Source organism: Amblyomma americanum, chromosome 11 (assembly GCF_052857255.1).
Source record: "Amblyomma americanum isolate KBUSLIRL-KWMA chromosome 11, ASM5285725v1, whole genome shotgun sequence".
NCBI classification, from domain to species: domain Eukaryota; kingdom Metazoa; phylum Arthropoda; class Arachnida; order Ixodida; family Ixodidae; genus Amblyomma; species Amblyomma americanum.
Window position 1 is genome coordinate 100701601 of NC_135507.1, and position 25185 is coordinate 100726785.

Genomic DNA, 25185 nt, shown 5'->3' on the forward strand with positions numbered 1-25185 from the left:
ACTACATTGTACATCGAAATTGTCTGCCGGAGCAGCAACCTTCCGGTCGCTGTCGACGGCAGCGGAGGAGGAAGAAGACACCGGGGGCGCCTTCGTAGCGCTGAACACTTACACACATCACAGAATATTACCGCACACAAAGAAGAGCAGCTTAAGGAAAAGTAGTGCAGCGCAAAAAACAGGGACAGAAGAGGAAGGCACAAACAACTGGACTGGTAAAATGAGCCAGCGACTAGCTCACACCAAGATTTTGAGAGAGACGGACACTGCCGCCATAGCACCAAACTTTGACCAAGGCCGAAACTGTTGTATGGGGTCGACTTCAGACTCACACCTATCCTGACCAATATCGCAAACACTTGTCCTTCCCCACCCTCTACCCGGACAAATGCCTGAGCTGCTAAGAACACCGACCTACACTGTACCATTCTGATTGGGCCTGCACAACACCACCTGGCGGCGTCCCACCCATAGTCCTCCCCACCCCTTCCTCTTCGCGAGATGCCGTGTCAAGCACGGAGCCGACAGACCTGCGCCGGCTCACCGGGCGTGCCGAGAAAATAGCGGGGGCAAACGGGGCCATGGACTGATAGCCCTTCTTGAGACCGTTCTGACCGGCACGAACCTGCAAGGCCAGCGACAGACTCTCTGGAGGGCATGCCGAATCGCGGCGGCACATGGAGCCGTGGACTGAGGGCTCCACTCAAGAAGACTTCACAGCATAGTTTGCTAATAAAAGACTTTCCTCCTCTTCCTCCATCATTGTTACGGCCTGGAGACAGTTCACCCTCAAGACCGATATCCCAAAGCATTTACTAACGCTTGACGAAAAAGTAGTAGACGACCTTGACGTTGAGGGAAGATAGAAACCGGTGTAGGTCCTCTTGGACGCCTTTTGTAGCGATAGCTACATTAGGCTAGCAATTCGAGCCTTCAGCGTGGCGGCGCCGCCACGGTGGTTGGTGACGTGGTGCAGAGCAGCTGCCGGCGGCGCGGTGCGCCGGGGTAACCGAGTGGGGGGAGTGGAGAGGGGGGAGAGAGTGAATCCACGTCCAGGGACGAAGATGAAGAAGGAACGCTCAGCGAAACGGAGCGGCGAAAGACTGACTTTGCAATTCGACTGGGCAAGACCCACCCGGCCAGTTGTAGCTGTCGCGTCACTCCAGGTTTAAACAAGGCTAAATCACCGCCATTTTTTTTTACTGCGGCATCGTTTCTTTTGGCGTAAAAAAGTAACCCACAGGTGTAGATACAGGCCGGATTCCCGAAGAAAGTCCAGCTAGTTTCAGTGGAGGGGGCCCTGATTTAGAATGGTCTACACACGGTGGTAGAGCTAGGGACGGTCCGCCTCGGCGTTGGTGTTCCTGTCGGAGGGCGTGTTGGGATGGGCATGTCCAGAGGAGGTGCCGAGTGTCCACCTCTCAGACAGTGACGAGACGAGGGCGGGGGTGCTGTCATCGCTTGCTTGTTTTGTCTAAACATATCGGAAAGTATCTTTTTTTTATTGCATGTCATCTAAGTATTGAGCCGCCTGCTCACTTCTTACATAATATTAGGCTTGTAGAAAATTGTCACACAGAAAAAAACCCCTACGAGCCACCCCTACTGCCGCAGCAGGAGAAGCTATGGTGATGTATTAAAATATTTCTGCAAGGCAGGGTAACGCTGTAGCGTGCGCCTGACAATGGCTTTCAGTACGCAGTGCCGAAAGTAATTACAACGCAGTTGTATCGCTTTCCAGAGGCTAGCGAAAGTCCGAAACCTGACCTATGTTATGCTTTGCCGCAGATTGCTTGGCATTGTACAGGTTCTGCACGAACATGAAGATTAAATTGCGTATATTTCAAGGTTAAAAACAAGATTTTTTTGTTTAGCAATAGCGTTGTGCGACAGCCAGTGGCTATGACATAACAGACCCATAACAGATGCTGAACAGTCACTGAAGTGTAGACAGCACCTATAACGTCAGGCTTGATTTAACGCAAAGCTTGTTTTTGTATGTATTATGTGTTATCCCCCCTCTGTATTGCGTTTGCAGCTCTATGGTTATTTGAACAAATAAATAAATAGTAGGAGTGCCGCTGACGGTGGGCCCTAAAGAAATGCCCCATTTTGTTGTCATTTTCATCATAATGTGCAGTATCCCTTCCCTGCTGGAACAATGTATCAGGCATCGACTCTGATGCACGAAGGCCGACGCCTGATGCACCGCTTCGGTCCATTGCTATCATGCATCGTGCGTCAGTGCATCAACATAAGACAAATGCGGGCAGAATCCGCTGCTTCTTCCCACTATATGCTTAGTTCAGCCCCCAGTTTGCAGTCCAGTGCTGGCTTTACTTTTTTGGGCCATTATAAGACGGAAACTTTGACGAAATATCAATAAGAATAGAAAGACATTGCGCGAGTAAGGTTCTATATGCAGCCTTCCAATGCTTTAGAAGATTCAATTTTTTGCTTTATTGACTTGAGAAAATAGGACAGCCTCTTAGTTTATGGCACTCCAAGTTTCCCATCGCTGAACACGCGGCTCTGTGCAATCCTTGGAAAGGATCTAATTCCGGTAACGTGTATGTGGGAAATTGTGATGCGCTAATACCTAGTTGCCCCATGAAAGGGTGGAGGGCGAAGGCAATGACAAATAACCTAGGCGACCACTTACGTACTTTAGCAAATAAAATTGTTTACTCTGAGAGAATTTCAAGAAGACAAACAGTTGCGAGAATAAAAGTTATCTTGCGGAAAGCGTAGTGTGGCTAGACCGAGTCATGCACCCACAGTCTTGAAAGCGCTGGCGCACACGCTTTCTTGATATTATTTTGCATCTTTTCATTCTAGAGAGAGGTGGTCTCAAAAGGCGCTGTGGTTCGGGCACGTGAAAGGGATTTCGCTTCGCCGCCGGCGAAAGCTTTCGGCGTAGCCGAAAATGTAGGCATGCGCGGGATGGGTGAAAAGGAATGAAAGAACGTTGTTGCCGAGGCCAGGTAAGGATATCTTTCCCGCGTGTTTCCGCAAAGAAAGAAATGCTTGCCAAAGAAGGACAAAATAAACCGCAGCTGTGAGCGATGCCGTTCTCGGCGGTAATGCTCCCCGGTGGCAAAGAGCGGTAGAGCGGGACGCCGAAAAGAGGCTCGAAAAATACAACCAGCTGCTACTGAAAAGGTGTTAAGCCTGAGAGCGGGCGCGTGTTTATGAAAGGTGAGGTACTTCGATCGGCCGCCGCGCATTTGGCGAAACAGCCGCTTTTTCTTTTCTTGTTCTTGCGCTCAGGGTTGCCATTTTGCGTTTTCTCACTTTTGCACCGCACTAGACTATTTCGTCCACCTAAAAGAGAAGATCGTGCGGAGTGGGATGAGAAAGCAGCTCGCGGCGATATCTACGGATGGGAGGTGTTGGCATATGCACTCTGCTTCCTGAACCTGAGAGACGGTGCTGAACCTGCACGACCGATAGCACACTTTGTGATGAACTGCGCAATGCTGTTACATGTTAAGCACGAAAGTACAAGCTGATCGGCCAGAAGGGAGATATCTATATTGCGTGCTTAAGCCGTCAGTCATCGTAGAGAGAGCTGCACTATGGTGACCTTATATGTAGTGAACTCACGCGGGTAATGAAAGAAACACAGGTGCCACTTTGGCACCCTCCAACATGCATGTAAGTTATCCTTAATACAGTGAGGAAAAGAATGAAGCTTAGAGGGCAACGGCACCACTTCCTGAGTATTCCCCGATAAACAAGGATTCAAATCTCTATAGGCCGTAGGTAAAAATACGTTATGCTTTTAGAGCGCATTTCTTAGGCGCCCGTTCATGGCTTACATGTCGTAGTCATTGTAGTCTTCTAAGTAGCCACAGTTCTCGTAGTCGCCGGAGTCGCCGTAGTTGCGGTCACCGGCTGTGCAAGCAGCAGAACGAAACGCCACCTGGAAGATGGCTTTCACGGGAGGTTCCCGAAAGGTGGCTAACGGTATAGCACGCTACCTGCCAGCCGTCGAGAGCGGTGCTCACATTTCTTATTACTAGCTATCGTAATCATCTGTAAAATTTGCAGCGATAGCTACATTACGGTAGCATTTCGAACCTTCAGCGTGGCGACCCAGTGGTGGTGGCGGCGCCGCCACCCTGTGGCTGCGCCGCCACGCTGTCACGTGGTTGGTCACGTGGTGCGGAGCATCTGCCGGCGGCGCGACGCCGTGGCTGGTCACGTGGTTCATCACGCGGTTGGTCACGGGATCACCCACGTGGCGCGGAGCAACAGCTGTGCGCACGCGCCGTGTCAAGTGGGACAAAGATGAAGAAGGAACGCCCAGCGAAACGGAGCGGCGAAAGATTGACTTTGCAATTCAACTGAGCAAGTTCCACTCGGCCTGCTGTAGATATCGCGTCACTCCAGGTTTAACCAGAGCTAAACCACCGTCAATTTTTTTGAGCTAGCATTTCAAATTTTGATTTAATCGACAATTAAATTTCGGCCTTCTTACAGCACCGGGGGAGTGCGGGGAGCTCGGTGTAACGTCACGAACGGTAGGGCTTAAAATTTCCGCTGGCGTCAACCAGACCCCGCCGTACGTCCCAACAGCATTCGGTGGGCTTTGTCTTCGGCGGTGTTGGTCTTCTGTCTTCAGAGCAAGCGTTTGTGCATTGGAAATGTACGGGTACCGTAGATGCCATCATCATGCTCGTGTGCGCTGCGGAGAAGCTTGAAGGTCATCGCGATTGTAATGGGCGATTACGGCACCATTTCAACCCCTAGCCTAAAAAGACTTCGAACAGTGCTCTTCACCATTGCGATGCATCTGTTTGGCTTGGCTCATGAAGACCAAGCTTAGCCATACAGAAGTCGCGCGTTTAAATGAATACGGCAGTGGCGCATCGTATTTCCTATAATCGGACACCACTCAAGAACGAGACAGTTTGCCCCGTCCCATGACCCCTTTCATCTGCCGCTCCCTGCATCGTCATGCTAGCAGGCTCATGAGAATCGACCGATGCCATTGGCTGGAAGTGGGTCCTTTGACGGGGAAGAGCCGCTTAGTTCTTGATTGATTTCTATCCGACTACAGGTATAGCGTATCTGGCGGAGCCTACGCGCCAGTGTTTACATGGACCGCATCGGATCATACAGGACTGTGTCGCCTCGCCCAGTGCACGGGGTGGAGGGGGCCAGCGGTTCCCATCTTTAGCGTGGTCTGCTTTGTTATTTGACGGAGGGCGTATTGTATAGCCACAAAAGAATGGAGGAGGGGGCCCCTGAATCTATTTCCATTCAGCACGGAAGTCGACTTGCCCTTCGCGATCTACCGCTGCATGGCGCATTAGCGCGACGCGCTGTCTTGGCGCATTTTCCCTGTTAATATGAGCGCGATACGCCAGAAAGTTGACACGATGTGCTGCAGTCGCATTGGTGTAAATGCGGCTAGACAACGGAGAAATTGGAGAGCAGGGTTATTAGTGCTAGCCTTCTAAAACGATCGAACGCCGTGGCATGTCAAGTAGCGATGGACCTGGCTCATTTCGACAATGAGCCTTGGAAGAGAACCGGCTCAGCCGGCGGTATGTCAAAGAGCGAAACACGTTGAGGCGGCGAGCGAACTACCAAACAGTAAACAGAGAAGCCATTCAAGACGGCACAATGCCGTGCCGCGAAAGCAGCCACACGGAGACTACCGCGTGGCCCAGCAACAAATACAGAAGATGGTAAAGGCACTGGCATGTCAAGGATGCGGCCTAGAAACCTAGCCGAGGCCCATTCAATGAACGAGGCTAATTGTAGCTCCCTTTAGCGAGGCCAAAAACATGAATGATCCTCTCTAGAAGTAGCTACACTGTCCTGCAAAATATTTGATGCTGTCGCCTAATCTCGACAACGAAACATGATGCACATTTCCTCTTAATTTCTATCGTCATCATCATAGGCCTGACTGTGCCCACTGTAGAACAAAGGCCTCTCCCATGTCTTCCAATTAACATTGTCCTGGTGTCCGTCGCCCATTGACCGCAATGCTCCTCTGAGTTTCCCTTCCATTGGAACTACTCTCTGGTATACCTAATTTTGAGTCTAACGCGACAGCAAGTAGGCTGTCGTGAGAGAATTCTCGACTTGTCCACAACAAAATTCCCTGATCGGCCAATTCCCTGATGACAGCTTCAGGGCGACGTGACCCCAACTGCCCCGATCAGAGAGCACCGAGAAATTTGAAATTCACCACAAAATTTCCTGGCTGGTCGAGAGAGGTCACGTGGTCTTGTGGCGTCATCGTATCTGCCCACCGTGGAAGGTGGCAGCCTGCCCATTATTGCCAAACCCAATGCAGTTGCCACCTGCCCGCCGTTGCGCTGGGCATGAGCCTCATGGAGCTCGGCAAGAGCACCTGGGTCTGACAAGCACGATCTGTGGCTGTGTTAGAAAAAGCCACCTGCCGGAGAAGTTACGCACCGCTTAACCGCTGCGCCAGTAAGGGTATGAGGGCTTCCCGCAATTTCTGAATGCGATTCAGAGGGTAGTGACGTCATTAACCCGAATCATAGGGCACCGCCAAAACTGAAAATGTGAGGACCTCTGAGATTTGAAAGTATGTCCACAGCAGAAAATTTCTACGGACACCAAAAATAGACCGAAGGAAGTGAATTGATGTGTATTATTAGATCGGATCAGTAAAATCACATATAATAATTTATTCGAAGTTCCTCCAACATTCTAGAAGGCGGTGACCCATGCATATCATATAAGGTCAAAGGAACTGGTTCCAGCCGGAATTTCGGCCGGGAAATCGCACGAAGAACGTTGGGCAAATTAATCCCTAGACATTGGAGAAAATTATAGGAAATATTTTCACATTTTATTTTTGAAGAATATAATTAAGGAAGCACCAAAGATTTTTTTTCGCGCCTTTCTGTCCCTAAGGTTAACACCTGGAGGGATTCACGCCTATGTAGTACCGTGCCGAGGAATATCTATAAGCTACTGTACATAACTTGAGCGTCTAATGTACACACAATTCAGCTCAATCTCATTTTCTTTCCTTGCTAATTTGTTTTTAATGATCCGGCCCTTGGGCCTGAGTAGAGGTTAGTGAGAAGGTGATGAGGTGAGGAGGCTGCAATCCGCCCTTGCCATCCCCACCTTCCTGCCCCGCTCCGCCAAATTAAAAAAAAACCCATCAACATCAGCAGCCCGACTACGGCCACTGCAGGGCAAAGGCCTCCCCCATGTCTCTTCAATTAACCCTGTTTTTTGCCAGCAGCGCCCACACTATCCCTGCAAACTTTTTAATCTCATTCACCCACTTAACTTTCTGCCGCCCCTTGCTACGCTTACTTTCTCTTGGAATCCACTCCGTTACCCTTAAGGACCAGCGGTTATCTTGTCCTCGCATTAGATGCCCTGCCCAAGCCAATTTCTTCCTCTTGATTTCGACTAGGATATCTGTAATTCAGGTATGTTCCCTCACCCACTCTGCCTTCTTCCGGTCTCTTAATGTCACCCCAATCCTTTTCACTTCCGTAAATCTCTGGGTTTTCGTCAATTTAAGCTGAACTCTTTTTGTTAGCACCCACGTTTCAGCCCCATACCGGGATTGTACCGGGTAAGGTGCAGCTGTTGTATATATTTTCTCTTGAGGGATATTGGCAAACTGTAATTCATGATTTCAGAGAACCTGCCATATGCACTCCACCCCATTCTTATTCTTCCAGTTATCTCAGTCTCACTATGGAAGAAGATAAGGAAGAAAATTACTAGCCGGCTGATTGCATTCTTCATAAATGACTGCCTGCTATCCCCACCCCCCTATACAACCCCGACCGCTTCAAAAACCCGCCCCAGTGGTCCGGCGCGCCGGTCACTGGTGAGCCGTAGAAAGATGTCCTTCCTTGACAATTCCATTACCTCTGTGCTTACACTCAATGCTCGTTCCTTTCAGAGACTGCTCAACGTTACTTTTCTTTGTATTGTTTACAAACTTGCCGTTCTTCGTCTCTTTAGGTCCACCAGCATATGCGCTTCGGATAATTCAGAGAGTAATATTACCTCGAAATCGGAAGTTAATGAGACGCAGTCTTTAAATTCTAATACGTATAAAGAGGTAAATCGAACAATAAATGTGGATGGCCACCGTCTTGGTTAGAACACTGCAGCTGAGTAGTCAAGCGTTCGCGAGCGCAAAGCTGAGCTTCGATTGTCACCTTCGGCTTTTTCCTGCTATCTCTCCTTCGACGGCGCTGGCTGCTGGGTCATCAAGTCCCAACTGACTGTCTTAAATATCTAATTCTTCTTAATCCAACAACCCTAAACCTTAATCAGATAGTACCGTCTCGATGACACTCTTTTTCGTTCGGATTTTCTCACTCCGCGTGAGGACAACTGTGGCTGTAGTAGGCTTCCTATGGACATTTGCATCAAGCAAGTGCAGCTTCCGGCATCTTTACATATGCCTCCTTCCCAATGAAATAAGGAAACAAGGAAATGTAAATGAGGTCCTCTGAAGTCGTGGGTTCGGATCCGCAGCTGGCAGGTGGTTGTTTTAATGCCATGGCATAAGAGGTTCGTGATGGCGGCAGCGTCCGCTTCTGTGTCAAGCCTCCAACGGCTGGGTGGTGTTTATAGCATTTTGCATCTCTCCACCTTCCACCTGTCAACCGTCCCCCTTTTCGTTTGCCCCCCCCCTCTCTCCACTTGTAGGGGTGGGGAGGGAGACAGCGGAGGCAGAATGACTTAGAAAAACGAAAACGAGTAAGAAAATGACAGACAACAGCAGATCTGCGTGGAAATACACAGCCTCCCAAAGAACTATGAGTGCAAAAAGCAGCCCAGCGGCAGCTATTCCGTCTCGCATTGCTCAGGAAGGACAACATTGGTCTCACAAGCCCAACCGGCGGGTGTGTTTGCAACACTCACCTGGCAGTGCAGTGGCGCATCGCTTAACCGCTGCGCCACTGCGCCGGTACCGGTATGAGGACTCGCAGCGGTTTACAATGCGACGCATCTTGCTGAGATGCGTAGTCGGAATTGGAAAAGAATTTCAATTGCAGTTGAGTGGTGCGTAATGAACAATGAACTCCGAATTGGAACAGAATCAAAATTGGAATAGAATCAGAACTTGAATATATTGGGGAGTGAAAGAAGACTGCTGTGATATTTCCGTCGCACCAGCCCAACTGATCGCCCCTTTCTTCTGCCTTATCATCAGCCGTCTTTCAGCGATAAAATAATTACACTCCTATTAGCTCATTGATCAAGCTTACGAACTATAAAACAAGACAGAGCAATCCCCTGTGCTACTTGGCTTCGGTACCTGTTGGCTTCCTACCCAAGCTGGTCGCACGTACGTCGCCAGTGACTGCTTGGGCCTCATCTGAATCAAATGGTTTTATGTTTTGCACGCAGAAGACCATAAACTGCCATTGCGATCATCGCTTTAGTTCTTGAAGGATGACATTAAGTTGATTTTTAAAAAAAAACGTTTTTTCAGAAAACTAATCAGTTTTCTTGGGTTGATTCTCATTTCAAGCTGTATAGCTCATTTTAGGAGTTGCCTTAGTAAAGAACAGCAGAAGAGAAAGGTAGCTACTTGATATAAATATTATCCAGTCTTTGATCTCGCTTGTTTCATGAACGGTTCATGAATGTCAGCATTATTCTTTGCTTGTGCTACATGTCAGGTCTCTATGCATTGTGCATGCAGCGTTGTAAGCGTTTGTTAAAAAGCACAGTATGCTCGTCGTCGTTCGGTAGGTCTTTAGTTGTTGTTGTTAGCCTATCAAAAAATGGCACATACCCACACTGGGGGATCGGCCAAGAATCGGGTGGCTATTCACCTGAATAGAGTTAACTTATTCTTTTCCATCGTCTTCCACGCTCAGTATTGTTTGTAAAGCTTCCTCCTCTTCTGTTGTTACAGCTGGTACCTTTATTTTCACAGTAGGACTATTTCGATGTCTTTATTATTAAAGCTTCTTTACACATCCTTATAGAAGTTTTCAGCAAATTAAAGAATCTTGTACCAAATGCTAATACTACTGGGGTCATTGTCTTTTAAAGCTTACATCCCATTTCTTCCCATTCCTGGCTTTCTCTTTTCGTCTTCATCCGTGCTTAAGTCCTTGCCAATCCTTCTCATAGAGTACTTGTTTATGGTAACTTTAACGACGAGTTTATCACAGTTGAGGGTATCGGTAATCCACGCTCTGACGTTTCCTCTTGCGATTCTTTGACTCATTTGAAAGCACTTCTCATCTCAGCCCTGCCCCACTTGGTTTGATTGCTCAAAAATAATATTTTCAGCCAGCTGATACTAAAAACGAGGGGCTGCTGGAAATATTTGAGTTTTCCTCTAACTCTATAGATATGAAGAGCGCAAGGCTACAATCGCAGCCGAGAGCATTCAGCACACGCGCCTCCTGTGTATTTACTTTGTGCGGTCGATTCCAAACGTGGTAAAAAATGTGAGCTTCATAAGCAAAGTTCGCCGCTTTTAGTGCTCGGCTGTGTTTCAGTGATAAGCAGTCTAAGGAAGAGAAACGTCGGTCATGCAGCATTGCCTTTCGTTTTCACAGAATATTTTAGCGTCTACCATCTGAAAAGCCGGATGCACAATGCTTCATTTTTGAGCCCAGCTATGTATAAAAGAGAAAGTGCGATGCCCACTGCTGTCATGAATTTTATTAACATCGCACCAGCATGCCATGGTTTGTGTCTTGGCGGCTTTATTGTCGTTCAGGTTGCAGCGTTTCAGTAAAAGTGAATAATTTCCTCAGCCTGTTTTAATGCGAAATAGTTTCTTGTGTCATGAGAGGCGTGTCGACTTGTCGCCAGAGCGTGTTCGCACGAAAATGATCATTCGGAAAAAGAAATCTGCCTGCATTGCGGTTTGAACCAAGGCCCTTTGTGTGCCAGGTGGGCACGCAACGCATACGTCACGAAGGGTCTTTTGTTATTGCATGGAAATAGTGCCCAAAAGAAAAATCTATAGGCATGCCTGCGCCACAAAACACTAGGCCATCATAAGCCTGCACGATCCTACCTTTCAAAACAATAAAAGTCTCGGAGGCACACGCATGCATTCAGATAGGAGAGCCAGCTAGGCGGCTCTTCCAGGGCAGCATATACTCCCCGCACCAAAGCACATTGCATCACGAAACAAAGATTTCGACGACCGTGTTGAACCGGCGTGGCGGTCCATCATGCGGCTCTTCCAGAGACTAAATAGTCTCAGTAACATAAATCGATCATATGGAACAGTTTTTCTTCACATGCAAGAAACGGATACTGTAGGGTGGGATGTCAATGTCCTTCGTAGTGTTCGTTGTAGTATGTCCCAGAAGAATATAGCATCAATGCACAGAATAAAACATTCGTCAATTGTCTGTGGTGTATTCTACAGGCGGCAATTAACCGTCCATGGCGCAAGCATCTCCTTAGCATTAAGCCATGGCTTTACAGGCAGCATAAATGTGTGTGGACGTGTGCCACGAGGGGTCATTGGTTCAAGTGTGTTAAAGGGGCACGAAGTGAACGCCATCTAGTGTGCACGACGGTGAAGTGTTTTGGGGATGTGTACTGATGTTAAACAACGATGACTTGCAAAGAACTTGCTGACGTCATCCTAGGGTCACATGATACGTAACACGTCACAATTACTTGCAAAAAAGTTGCCGACGTCATCCAAGGGTCACGTGAAAACGATGTCTTGTAAAAAGGTTGCTGACGTTCAAACGCAAATGATTTTACATTTCTCCAATGCAGCAGACTGCAGTGCTTTACCATTCTTGTTATGTCTGTGCCACGGAGAGCTAATGTACGGGACTGCTGGTGGTGATTACATATTCCTAAATAGCTGTTACTGTATTAATGTCATGGAGTGCTTCACCTTGGCCACTGTGCAATACTAACCGCTGACAACTTGGCTAGTTAGCGGTTGGAAACAGTAGAAATATGTTCCGAGTGCAAAAATTATGAGGGCACTTAAGTTTGCTTACGTGCAGGAATGCGATCGCATAGAACTTTCTAGAACGCGGGTTTTTTCCACGGCGCCGGTAGGCATTACATTTTTTTCTGTTGTTCTTTTATTTTTATTTCATTATTTATTAATTTCTGATTTTTGTTTCCCTTTCGTTTTTTTAGTTTTCTTTCCCAATTTTCATTTTTTTTCTATCTTTAAAATATTTTTTGTTTTTATTGTTATTTTTTGGTTTTCTTTATTTTTATTTTCTTTAACTTTTTGTTTTTATCTGTGTTTTCTTTTAGTTGCACTAATTACTCATTTATGTCGAATTACTAATTAACGACTAATTAGTAATCGTCCGTTGCTTAGTAATTGCTAGACTTTGTGGGTTACAGCAATTATGCCACTGATGACGTCATAGCGTGACAGATTTCGCGGACGGACGGACGGACAACGATGAGCCATTCAAGGCTTTCGCCTTAAAAATAAAACACACGGACACAGCAGGGGACATCGCAGACACCGCAGACTTGCATCTGTTTTCTTTTTTCGCTGGAAACGTGTCTACCAGCGTCAATGCACATTAGTTTGTTGTAATTCTTATCATTTTTTTCTCCGTAACTAAGAGGTAGCGTAACCTTCTCTATTGCTAGCTTTTAAACCACTCTTGGCATCTTTCTAATCTAAGGTACACGAAGCGGCGACGTCTCAGAATGCCTTCGTTAGAATGCTATTTCGGGCATTGTGACGCCACTCGAATCCTTGCTGAGTTGTGGTCGTTCCTTCATACTGCATCGATGGCAGAGTTAACAAGAGACCTGAATAGATTAAACGCACTGTCCATAGATAAAACTCTGGACGTGAAAAACTGTGCATCGCGAGACATTCTTGCTGCACCGGGAAGCCTTCATAGATTACAAATATTACCATCGCTACGAGAAACAGTCTCTCCAAAGCAAAGCGCGTGCACACCTGCTCTGTGGGGAGACCTGTACGTGCTTATATGAAGAGGTTGCATCAGGCCCCTGTCGGTGCATGGTTTTTCAGTCACTTTCAACGTGGACGTAAACAAAAGTGTACGGTGAAGAGAAAAATAATAAAAAGGTTTTGCAACTTACGTCGCCGCTACCCGCAAACTCTTCAAGCCTGCTTCGGCTTCTCCTAGCAACCGCCGATGGACAATGCCGATAGTGCAGCTCGGGAGCTTATCCAGAACAGCCGCCACCCATTCCAATATCGGCGGGATTAAAATGCTCTCGTCCAGATTTGGCCTTAACGCCTACTGGCGCGCCTCTTGTGAATTTTCACGTGCGGCAGACATTTGACTCAAAGTGAGGGGAGAAAATACGGGCCCCGTCAGCGCATATTCCCTGCTTTTGTGCGGCTCCTGTCAAGGATCGGTGGTCGATTCAATACAGAGGATTTTTGTTCTTGCGTGGCCAGCCTGAAGACCGACGTCATACCGGGTGTCTTTATTTAGAAGGTAAAAAATTAAAAAAGGTAACTTGCTTTTGATTTATTTTAGCCCCGGGGCTATATTGGTGGCGATAGCGCGCATCAAGAAACTTGGTAAATACGTTTATTGAATTTTAAAGACATTGTTTCAGGGGGCATGTATTCGCAGAATTGGAGCTCGTCTTCCAAGCAGTCTAGCAAAGAAAAAATCACAATAAACTTTTAGCACGTGTTACGAGGCGAGCGAACGTCACAGTGCATGGTAGGCGGCTTCACACCGTAATTCAGCGGCAATGAGCGCCTCCAACGTCGACTGCTCCGCCCAGCGCTGTTGGTCTACGACGAGCAAGCAGTTCACAGCGTTGTTGTAGCTTAGAGACCTCGGCTAAAAGGCGTGCAATTTGGTCTTCAACTGCTGCCATGTCCTCATGCAGAGGCTCCAGCACGCTATGGTTCTTCGTAGCCTGAAGGAGACGGCGATCCTTGCGCACTTTATCCCTGTAAGACTGTTAGGCAGGGACTTCGGATGGATTGGGCTCAGAAAGCTGCGGCCTGTCGTCATCATCTCACCGGAGAGCCGTAAACCTGTTGGACGTCTGTATTGGGGCTTTATTTTCATGTGGATGCACTTGCCTATGAATCCCACGCCGAACCTTTTCAGTAGCCTTCTTTTTTGTTGGACAAGTTGTAGAGGTGGTCTCGTGGTCGTCTCTCTTGCAAATTCCACACCGTTAAGACGGTGTACCGTGTGCCCTAGCCTCGTATTGCGTTCTAAAAGTGCACGATTAGCGCATGTGGACAGGTCGAAAACAGCTGTAGCAGTAGACAACACTCGGTTTGTATGGCAAAGGCTGCAGAATACAGTCATAGTAGTAAATGCGTTCTGAAGGAGTTGGCGGGCTTTGCAGTGTGAGAATGCAAGAGTGTCCCTTTCCCATATACCGCGCTTGGATGACACGAAGGGTAGGACAGTATGGCTCACGCTGGAGGGTGGCCTGGTCTTCGGCAACGTCGTCGTCGTTGTAAACAACACAGCGTTGTAGGTGCGAACCTTCTATTAGGTACAGCTGGACCAGCACCGAGATCTCACTTGTAACTGATATACACTTGAGCGCTTGCAGACGGTCGACAGCAGCCAAAGTCGGGAGCCACACAGCGATGGAATCAGATTTTGTTCTAGCCCTCAACCCACGGAAACTTTTGGTCCCACAAGACATGTCCAAGTTTGCCTGAAGAATGCTGTTCGGAATGTCGGTGAGGCTTTTGGTTGCCAGAGCTTTAATAGCGACTTGATACGATACCAATCCCGGTGTGACCATAACCTGGCTGGCGTTCGTTAAGTAGGAACGCTTGCCTTGTGAGCTGTTGTTGAGATGTTGTTGTGGTTGAGATGCACTGCTGCCCAAGGCTCTCGACTGGACTTTGGTCGTACCATATCCGCACAATGCCAACATGACAAACTTAATATAGATAGGCACCAGCCAGCTAATGTTTGCACTACAATCTAAAAGGACGTCAGACGTGGGAGTATGTAAATTGCAGTAATTTTATTAGTTCCCCGCGAAATTTTTTAATGTAATGAATTAATTTGCTGGTGTAGTAATGCGGTCATGTCATTATTGATTTGGGCACGTAATTTCAAAGCAAGCATATTTCATTAAGTAAATTATTTTGTTGGAAGTACACTATTGCCGCTTCTTGTGTCGGACTCGGCAATGTTCGACTCTCGTTTTCCTGGCCGGACTGCTTTTTTTTTTATTGTGACAGTGTGCCTGCTGGCCTAAAGTACTATCCACAAATATAGATACACACTGGACTCTTGAAGGAACTTTAATAACGTCCAGTTGCGCGGCCCAAAAATCCAGTCTTCTGTATCCGGTGGACACCCTGTGGGCGGTCCGCACCGGAGCAGGTGTTTCTGCTGGATAGCACGCAAATAGGAGCAGGTCCAAAGCAAGTGTTTAGTGTCCACCTCGCAGGCAGGAGCGGGACAGAAGGGGCAGAGGTCACCGAAAGAGGCATGATACTGTGCCGGCCACGACCAGGTTTCCGCTGGGGTGAGGGCGACACGGTGGCGTAACCTTCGAAGCAACACCCCTTCCCAGCTGGCAAAGCCACCAGGGATGTCGGTACCGCAAGGTGAGAAGTGCTCGCGTGAGGTGCCGGAGTTTTTCTTGTTCTTGGAGGAGTATTGTCTCCACAGAGGTGGGGGTCGCTTGAAGAGGATGTGGACGTGGACGAAGACCTAGTGGGTGGCTACGTGTCTGCTTCTAGGTCTGCGTTTTCGCTTTTCGCTGTCTTCTCGCGTGTGGCGTAGGTCGGATAGTGCCCTCCGTGAGACCGAATGCTGACGACGCCCCTGCGGAGAAATTCCCGGCAAGGTGGGCGCATTCTCAAGTGATAAAACCCAACCGGAACCCTCAGGGGCAAGCTAGGCTTAGCTCGGCGCTGCCGAGCGAGGCCGCGCTACGCGTCTGCATGGATTCTGCGTTGTCGACGACAGCTACGCGGATGCCCGCTGTGTTGCCACCTGACGCAGCCTCCACGTCCACGCAATCGTTAGCGCCTCCGGGCCTCCAGCCTGCGCCGTCTTCCGATGCAACGACTTTGGCCTGTGACATGGACTGCTCCACCGCCTCCGTGCCCGTGGCACTCCCTCAAGAAACTGTGCCCGTCGCGCCAGTTCAGTATTCCCACCAAGGGCCGTCACCAGCGTCTGAGCCTCCTCCACAGATGCCTCCCGTGAGTCAATGCTCTCTTCCGCCTGCTGCGAAGTCGTTCCGCGTTACCATCAAGCATACATTGCGCTTTGATATGACTGCCATTCCTGCCCGGAATGTTCAAGCCACAATTGATCACGCTCTTGGCTCTTCGAACTACTGCGGGTTTGTCGTCCATCGCCCATCGAACACCATCACGGTAAACTTGTCGTCCTTGATGGACGCCCAGATACTTTGCGCAGTTACGCGGATCCCCCTGGATGACAGCAAGCATGTCCCGGTGCAAATATATTTTGCATCTGGCCCTGACACACTCCGCCGCATGGTTTATCATGTCGACAGCACGAGCCGTCCCGAGGAGGTGCGCGCAAATATTTGCTGCTCAACTCACGTTGTACTGCAAGCACGGCCTATGGGTCGCCGGGGCTCATACCTGCTCATCCTGCAAGGCGCGTTGACTCTCCCGAAGTACCTTACCTACTACTGTGCGATCGTCAAACCACAGCCTTTCCGACCTCGTCGTATTTTTTGTTATCACTGCCACAAAGAAGGACATATGCAAAATACCTGCCCTAATCCAGCAGCTGTGGCCGACATGAATGAACCAACAGTTCCTTGCGCCCTGTGAAAATCACCGGACCATGACATTCGCTCCCCCTCTTGTCCAAAGAAGCAAGCGAAGAAGTTTCACAATTCGCCTGCAAAAATGGATATTCCTACAAGTAATCGCTCTGCAGCACTCGCATGTGACGACAACGACTTCCCTGAACTTCCTTTATCTGAGCCCGCTGCTCACCATACGTCTCCTCACCAGCGTACATATGCACAAGCGACTCATCTTCCCGGATCAAATGGTACGCCAAAACGTCCAGTGCATCCATCACATGTGGATACCACAGATGAAGACACAGCTTTAGACGATGCAATTGCGGAGGCTCGCCGCCGTCTAGACGAACTCACCCAGCGCCGGGAACAGCGTCGTTCTCAATCCTCTCGAAGAATTCTAATAACTCGGGAGCAATCATCAGAGGTATCAACACGAGTAAGCACTGGGCCACAATCAGGTGCCGACCACTTGTTAGCCGTGACTACCCCGACAGTGGATAAGATATTAGCGCTGATGAAGCAGGTGACATCCCTCATCGTGGAAGCTGTTCGGCCTCGTCATAGATAGCGCATCATCATCGGTGGTGTTGAAGTGGAACTGTCGAGGATTCGCTAATAAGGCCTCTGAAGTGAACACCCGCCTTCGCGACGGAAAGCTGAGGGCATGGGCGTTCCTACTGCAAGAGCATAATGCACACCCACGCCTTTCAGGTTTCTGCGCATACCATTCACCCTCTATCCCTGATAGCCGTTTCACCGCCTCCTCCCTCAGCCCAGGTAAATCTGCAATTTATATTCACAGTTCCGTTCCGCACACACTGCTCGACCTTTCACGGTGGTGCAATACACGTCAAGAGGTTGTCGCCCTTCTCGTAAAACCTTTCACGCACACCCCTTGTCCTAGTTTCTTTTTATAGTCGTCCTGGCTCCGCATCTCCCAATCTGGGATGGGTTCGTTTTCTACGTTCGACCAACTCGGGTATCCCTATTCTAGTTGGTGGTGACTTCAACGGCGCACACACTACGTGGGGTTACCCATCGGATTCCTCAAGAGGTGCACACATCCAAGGGAGCTTTTCGGATCATTAATTTCACCTTTTAAACCACACGAATACTTCTACCCGCCCACGAGGTGGCCCGTATTCACCTGATTTGACTTCTTGGTTACGCCCCGGTAACCCTCGTTGGGCTGTTGATTCTGATGCTTGGGGTAGCGATCACAGCCATATTTTTATCTCCCTCACGCCTACGCGTCTACGGAAAATACGCCGCACTGTACAAATAACGTCATGGGACTCTGTACGCGCAGACAATCATTTATCTACATTCAACCCCTCTTCAGCACTGTCTACTCTCTCTGCTGTTCTCGCTACTCACACAATTACCACTACTGTAAATGAAGACGACCCAAGCCCGGACATACATCTCTTGAATCTGTGGGCTCTTCGTCGCCAGGCGGATCTTTACGCTACTCGTCACCCCGATGACCCATCGGCTCTTCCTACTCTTCACCGCGCTACCGCACGGGCGCGGCGCTATGCAAAGCGGCTAGGCAGGCAACGCTGGGCTGCATGGTGTGCCCGCCTGTCCTCTACTCAGGGCAATCGACATCTTTGGAGAGTGTTTCACGCCATGAAGCGCCCTTCTCAGGTTGCCGATTACACAGAGAGCATTCGCCTCGCGCTAAATGTGGATGTGGAGGAACTAGCGGGAATTAAATGGGATGTGATAGGGCTTACCGAAGTTAGGAGGACAGGTGAGGCGTATACAGTACTAAAGGACGGACACATACTGTGCTATCGCGGGTTAGAGGATAGACGAGAACTAGGTGTGGGTTTCCTCATTAATAAGGATATAGCTGGCAACGTAGAGGAGTTCTACAGTATTAACGAGAGGGTAGCAGCTATAGTAATTAGGCTGAATAGGAGGTACAAGCTGAAAGTGGTGCAGGCCTACGCACCCACATCCAGCCATGATGACCAGGCCATTGAAAGCTCCTATGAGGACGTAGAATCAGCAATGAATAAAGTAAAATCGCAGTACACTGTACTGATGGGTGACTTCAATGCGAAGGTGGGCAAGAAGCAGGCTGACGACCACGCGGTAGGTGACTATGGGATAGGCTCTAGAAATAGCAGGGGAGAGTTATTAGTCGAATTCGCGGATAGAAATAATTTACGGATCATGAATACCTTCTTCCGCAAACGAGAAAACAGGAATTGGACCTGGAAGAGCCCCAATGGTGAGATTAAAAATGAAATCGACTTCATACTATGCACTAAACCTGGCATCATTAAGGATGTGGCCGTCCTCGGAAGGGTGCGTTGCAGCGACCATAGAATGGTAAGGTCTAGAATTAGCTTAGACTTGAAGAGGGAACGGAAGAAGCTAGCGAAGAAGAAGACCATTAGCGAGTTAGCCGTAAGAGGGAAAGCACAGGAGTTTAGGATAGCGCTGCAAAACAGATACTCGGCTTTAACTGAGGAAGATGATCTTGATGTTCATTCAATGCACGATAACCTGACATCAATAATTACGGAGTGCGCAGTAGAAGTAGGCGGTAGGACAGTTCGAAAAGATACCGGGAAGCTATCTCAGGTGACGAAAGATCTGATTAAGAAGCGCCAAAACATGAAGGCATCTAACACTACCGATAGAATAGAACTAACGGAGCTATCAAAGTTAATAAATAAGCGCAAGGTAGCCGACATAAGGAAGTTTAATATGGAGAGAATCGAGCATGCTATAAAGAACGGAGGTAGCCTAAAAACAGTGAAGAGGAAACTAGGCATAGGTAAAAACCAGATGTATGCATTAAGAGACAAGCAGGGCAATGTCATTAGCAATATGGATAAGATAGTTAACGTAGCCGAAGAGTTCTACACAGACCTGTACAGTAGCCAATGTAATCAGAGCGCTAATGAGAAAGACAGCAGTGCACAGCAATACGTCATCCCGCCAGTTACGAAAGATGAAGTAAAGAAAGCCTTAGAAGCAATGAAAAGGGGAAAAGCAGCTGGGGAGGATCAGGTAACAGCAGATCTGTTGAAGGATGGAGGGGACATCGTGCTAGAGAAACTAGCCACCCTGTATACGCAATGCCTTATGACCTCGACTGTACCAGAAGCTTGGAAGAATGCAAACATTATCTTAATTCATAAGAAGGGAGACGCCAAGGACTTGAAAAATTACAGGCCGATCAGCTTACTATCCGTTGCCTACAAAGTATTTACTAAGGTGATCGCTAATAGAGTCAGGGCAACGTTAGACTTTAATCAACCAAATGATCAGGCAGGCTTTCGTAAAGGATATTCTACAATAGATCATATTCACACTATCAATCAGGTGATAGAGAAATGCGCAGAATATAACCAACCTCTATATATAGCTTTCATTGATTACGAGAAAGCATTCGACTCAGTGGAAACCTCAGCAGTCATACAGGCATTGCGTAATCAGGGGGTAGAAGAGCCTTATGTCAAAATACTGGAAGATATATATAGCAACTGCACAGCTACTATAGTCCTCCATAAAGTCAGCAATAAAATTCCAATAAGGAAGGGCGTCAGGCAAGGAGACACGATCTCGCCAATGCTGTTCACCGCATGTTTGCAGGAGGTATTTCGAGGCCTGAATTGGGAAGAGTTGGGAATAAGAATAAATGGAAAATACCTAAATAATCTGAGATTTGCTGATGACATTGCCTTGCTGAGTCACTCAGGAGGTGAACTGCAAATCATGATCAACGAGTTAGACAGGCAGAGCAGATCGATGGGTCTAAAAATTAACATGCAGAAAACCAAGGTAATGTTCAACAGCCTAGCAAGGGAACAACAGTTCACAATTGGCAGCGAGAGCCTAGAAATGGTGCCGGAATACGTCTACTTAGGGCAGGTAGTGACAGCTGATCCGGATCATGAGAGGGAGATAACTAGAAGGATAAGAATGGGGTGGAGCGCATATGGCAAATTCTCGCAGATCATGAGTGGCAGTTTACCAATTTCCCTCAAGAGGAAAGTGTACAACAGCATAATCTTACCGGTACTCACCTACGGGGCAGAAACGTGGAGGCTAACGAAAAGAGTTCAGCTTAAGTTAAGGACAACGCAGCGAGCCATGGAAAGAAAAATGATAGGTGCAACGTTAAGAGATCGGAAGCGGGCAGAGTGGGTGAGGGAACAAACACGGGTTAATGACATCCTAGTCGAAATCAAGAGAAAGAAATGGGCTTGGGCAGGGCATGTAATGCGAAGGCAAGATAACCGCTGGTCTTTAAGGGTAACGGAGTGGGTTCCAAGAGAAAGTAAGCGTAGCAGGGGGCGGCAGAAGGTTAGATGGGCGGATGAGATTAAGAAGTTTGCAGGCAAAGGGTGGATGCAGCTGGCAAAGGATAGGGTTAATTGGAGAGACATGGGAGAGGCCTTTGCCCTGCAGTGGGTGTAGTAGGGCTGATGATGATGATGATGATGATGATGATGAAATGTGGATAAGGACACATTTGCACAACAAGCGGCCCGTCAATTTTTTCCAAACCATGACTGAACCGCTACGTCTCCACCTGACTTATGGGTTACAGTGCCCTCCGATGGGATTACTTCTGACCTCACCATGGCAGAGCTGCTGGCCTCCATTGAACGTTTAAAAACCACTACTACTCTCGGGCACGACGGTATACCTAACTCCTTATTCCGTAACTTGGAAGGGAGGGCTTTGCAAACCCTACTTGATACTTTTAACGAAGTGTGGCTTTCTGACGTCATGCCGGGAGACTGTAAGCATTCTATTGTAGTTCCAATACACAAGTCAGGTCAGCCTCCAGTATCTCTCTCGGCCCTTCGTCCAATTTCCCATACGCCTACCATCTGCAAGCTTTATGAAAACATTCTAGCCACACGCTTGTCGTGGTGGCTGGAATCCCATGATTGTTACCCAGATTCCCAAATTGGTTTCCACCCACAAATTGGAATGGAGGACGGCCTTGTTACTTTGGCTGCTGACGTGCTTGACCACTCTCCGCAGAGTCACCTTGTACGAACCGTAATCGCTACAGACATAACAAAGGCATATGATAACATCCTTCACTCTGCCATTCTTGCCTCCCTTCAAACTCTTGGTCTCCCTCACCGGTTACTCCTCTCTATTCACGCCTTTTTAGCAAATCGAACCTTCAGCGTGCGTGTCCACGGAAAACCCTGTGGTAACTTCACTTCCAATAGAGGAGTGCCTCAGGGCTCCGTTCTCGCCCCCACATTATTTAATGTGGCCTTGATTCCTCTTGTTCGAGCCCTAGAGTCCATCCCTTCTATCCGCGTGCTTGCATATGCCGATGATATAAGCTTGTGGTGCTGTCATCCAGATACGTCTATTCATCAGTCGGTCCTTCAACACGCGCTGGATGTATTGACATCTCGCCTCCCACCCCTGGGTCTAACACTCTCTCCTACTAAATCATGTTTCATTCGAATTGGAAATAAAGCCGGCTTACGGAAAGCTCCCCCTTTAAATTTTATGGTAGATAATTCTCTGATTCATCAGGTAGAAACTGTTCGTATTCTTGGTCTTCTCCTCCATACATCTGAGACTGCCACCCCGTGGCTGACAGCCACCCGTAAATCGGCTCACGCTACTCTAGGTCTGATTCGTCGCATAGCTATGCGCTCTGGGGGCGCACGTGCTCATACGGCCCGCCAGCTTGTGCGCTCTATCCTTCAGCCACGGATAGCATATCAGGCACAATTTCAACGTCTCCACCGCAGACAGTGAGACTCCCTTGAAGCTATCAATCGTGAGGCTATGCGCGTCATTACATATCTGCCTCGTTTGACACCCATACCTGTGCTACAGGAGTTCACCCAACTTAATACACTCAGTGAAATCATCGACCAACGGGTGGCAAATAGAGCTCGAAAACAGTCTCTCAAACTTTATCTTTTAAAGACACTTCCACCGTGGTCCTATTGCCAGCTCACTGACAATCGCCCCACTGTTTCCCCGTCGGTATCAGCAGCGTATCTGCCTGAAGGGTGCATATTATACATGGATGCACCACATTCTGCAGAGAGGGGAGTTACTGCTGTGTATAGTCCATCTCATCCGCATCTCAACTCTCGCGCGACGTATACTGCGGATACGTGCACTCCCCTGGCATTGGAACTTCAAGCCATTTGTAATGCCATTGCTTCCCTTCCGCTCGTTCCAACATTCAATACAGTTCATATTTACACCGACTCCCGCGACGCCCTTAAACAGCTTTAGGCTGTTCGACGAACGTTCCAGATTTCACAATCAATTCATGTGCTCTGCGCAAAGTATCCATGTCCTGTGCGCATACACTGGATTCGCGGCCATGCCCAGGATCCACATAACATTCAAGCGGATGCTATGACTCATCTTCATACATTAGACGATCCGCCACCTTCCCCTCTTCCCCCAGATCCGTTCCTGTCCCATGTTTCCGATTCCGAAGTTCTGCGCCAGCGAACACGCGCCCCGTAGTCTTACTCGGCAGGAGGAGGTATCCGTGCGCCGGATTCGGGCAGGGGCGGCTCTTACACCATCTGTCCGTCATCGGTGGCGTGCCAAAGATCTGCCAGCACCTAACAGGTGCCCTCACTGTAGCGCTGCACCGGACATTTGTGATGTGCGGCACTTGTTGTGGACGTGCCCAGCGACGGCTGCTATCAGAAAACGGCTCCTCAGGGAGGTGGGCCTGCGGTGGAACCGCGAAAGTGACTACGTGAAGTGGACTATGGACAACTGTTTCATTAGCAACCTGTGCGACTACCTCAGCGCAACGGTTCTTCACTCCTTCTTTTAACTTTCAATCCCGTGCATTCCTCCCCCTCCCCCCCCCCCCCCCCCCCCCCGCCTTCCTTTTTCAACTTATGCCTCATGGCACACTTCTCGAATAAAAAAAAAGAAGCCTATTCGTGACTTGCTCCATCCACCAAGGCTTGTGTGGGGTGGCATCTCGACGAATTCGTCGTGCACATAGCGTGAGGAAGAATTTTTAAAATTACGTTCTTAATTACATGTGCAATACGTCGGCGTCCAGAACACGCTGCAGGCTACGGATGGCACCTAGGGAGTACGTGAGTAAGTTAAGGTGGCTTCTAGATGACAAGAGTAGACAGAGGATGTCTAACGCTTCCCGAATGGTCAACAACACCGCCTGTGTAGACGGCCAGGCAGGGGAGGAAGCGTATCAGTATGTTGCAATTTGTGGTAATAATTCACGAGAAGCGATAGCCGCGGGCACGTGTTCTACTCTCGCACTAGCGTTGAAATACGCCACGTGTGGCCGTAGTGAACTTTTCATTCGTAGACGAAATGCCGTCCGTCCCCACACTAGTCTCACTCAGATGGCCAACGGATAATGAGCGCATGCGAGTCATAGGCCGATTGTGTGTAATGTGCTGGCAAATCCATGTGGCGGTGAAGGGCGGGAAACGACAGGCAACACAGAGCCGTCTTCCGTATGCTTTGCGAGAGCTGCGGCTTCAGGGATATAGCGGTCTTTTGTGCACCGTGCTAGGCGACGCTGGTGGATCAGTTCGTTAAGAGTATTTATTTGCGCATCGGCCTGGAGGGCGTCAATTGAAGTAATTTCTGGGAGGGCCGTAATAGCAAGAATTGCTGCCCGACTAATAGATTCCAAGGCGATCTCACTCTAAGCGTGTCATGTGATGGAATTGGGCTTGATATATAAATCTTGGCTGTAGAACAGAACGTATGAAGAGGCGGGCGTTTGTGGACGTGGCACCACTTGACTTTTGAGAAACGCAGTGGATGAGACGCAGAATTTGGGACGCCTTCTGGCGCACTGAGCGCAGCCAGGGGCTCGCCGAGCCGGAATCATGCAGGTAAAAGCCGAGGACTCGGAGTGAGGTGACGACTGGAATCGTATTTTCATTCAGATAAATACTGATCATTATCAGCCTGAGTGCGCCCACTGCAGTGCAAATTCCTCTCCCAAGTCCCTCCAATAAACGCAGTCCTTTACCAGCTGCGGACATCACATCGCCGCAAACTTTTTAATCCCATCCGGCCACCTAACTTTCTGCCGCCCCCCGCTACGCTTCCCTTATCTTGGAATCCAGTCGCTTAAAGTTAAGGACCAGCGGTTATCTTGCCTAAGATGAAGCCTTGGTAAGACCAAGTCGATCATACAGTGCAGCAATGTTTAACCGAAAAAATGCTCCACGTTGGTAGTGCGATGAAGTTTATCATCGTAAAACATATCATGATGCTCCAAAATGAGGCTTACAGCAAAATTAGTCTTACAGCAAAACTAGTCTTACATTAACGTTCACTTAAAATTGTCTATGTTTGGTAGTGTAATAAAAGCGTGCTCTCACTCAAATTCGTATGACTCTGAGTTAATGCTGCTTTAAATTTTTTGTTTCACTCTAACGCCAGGCGAAATCTTTTTTTGCGCAGAACCATTTTCACAAAACGCAG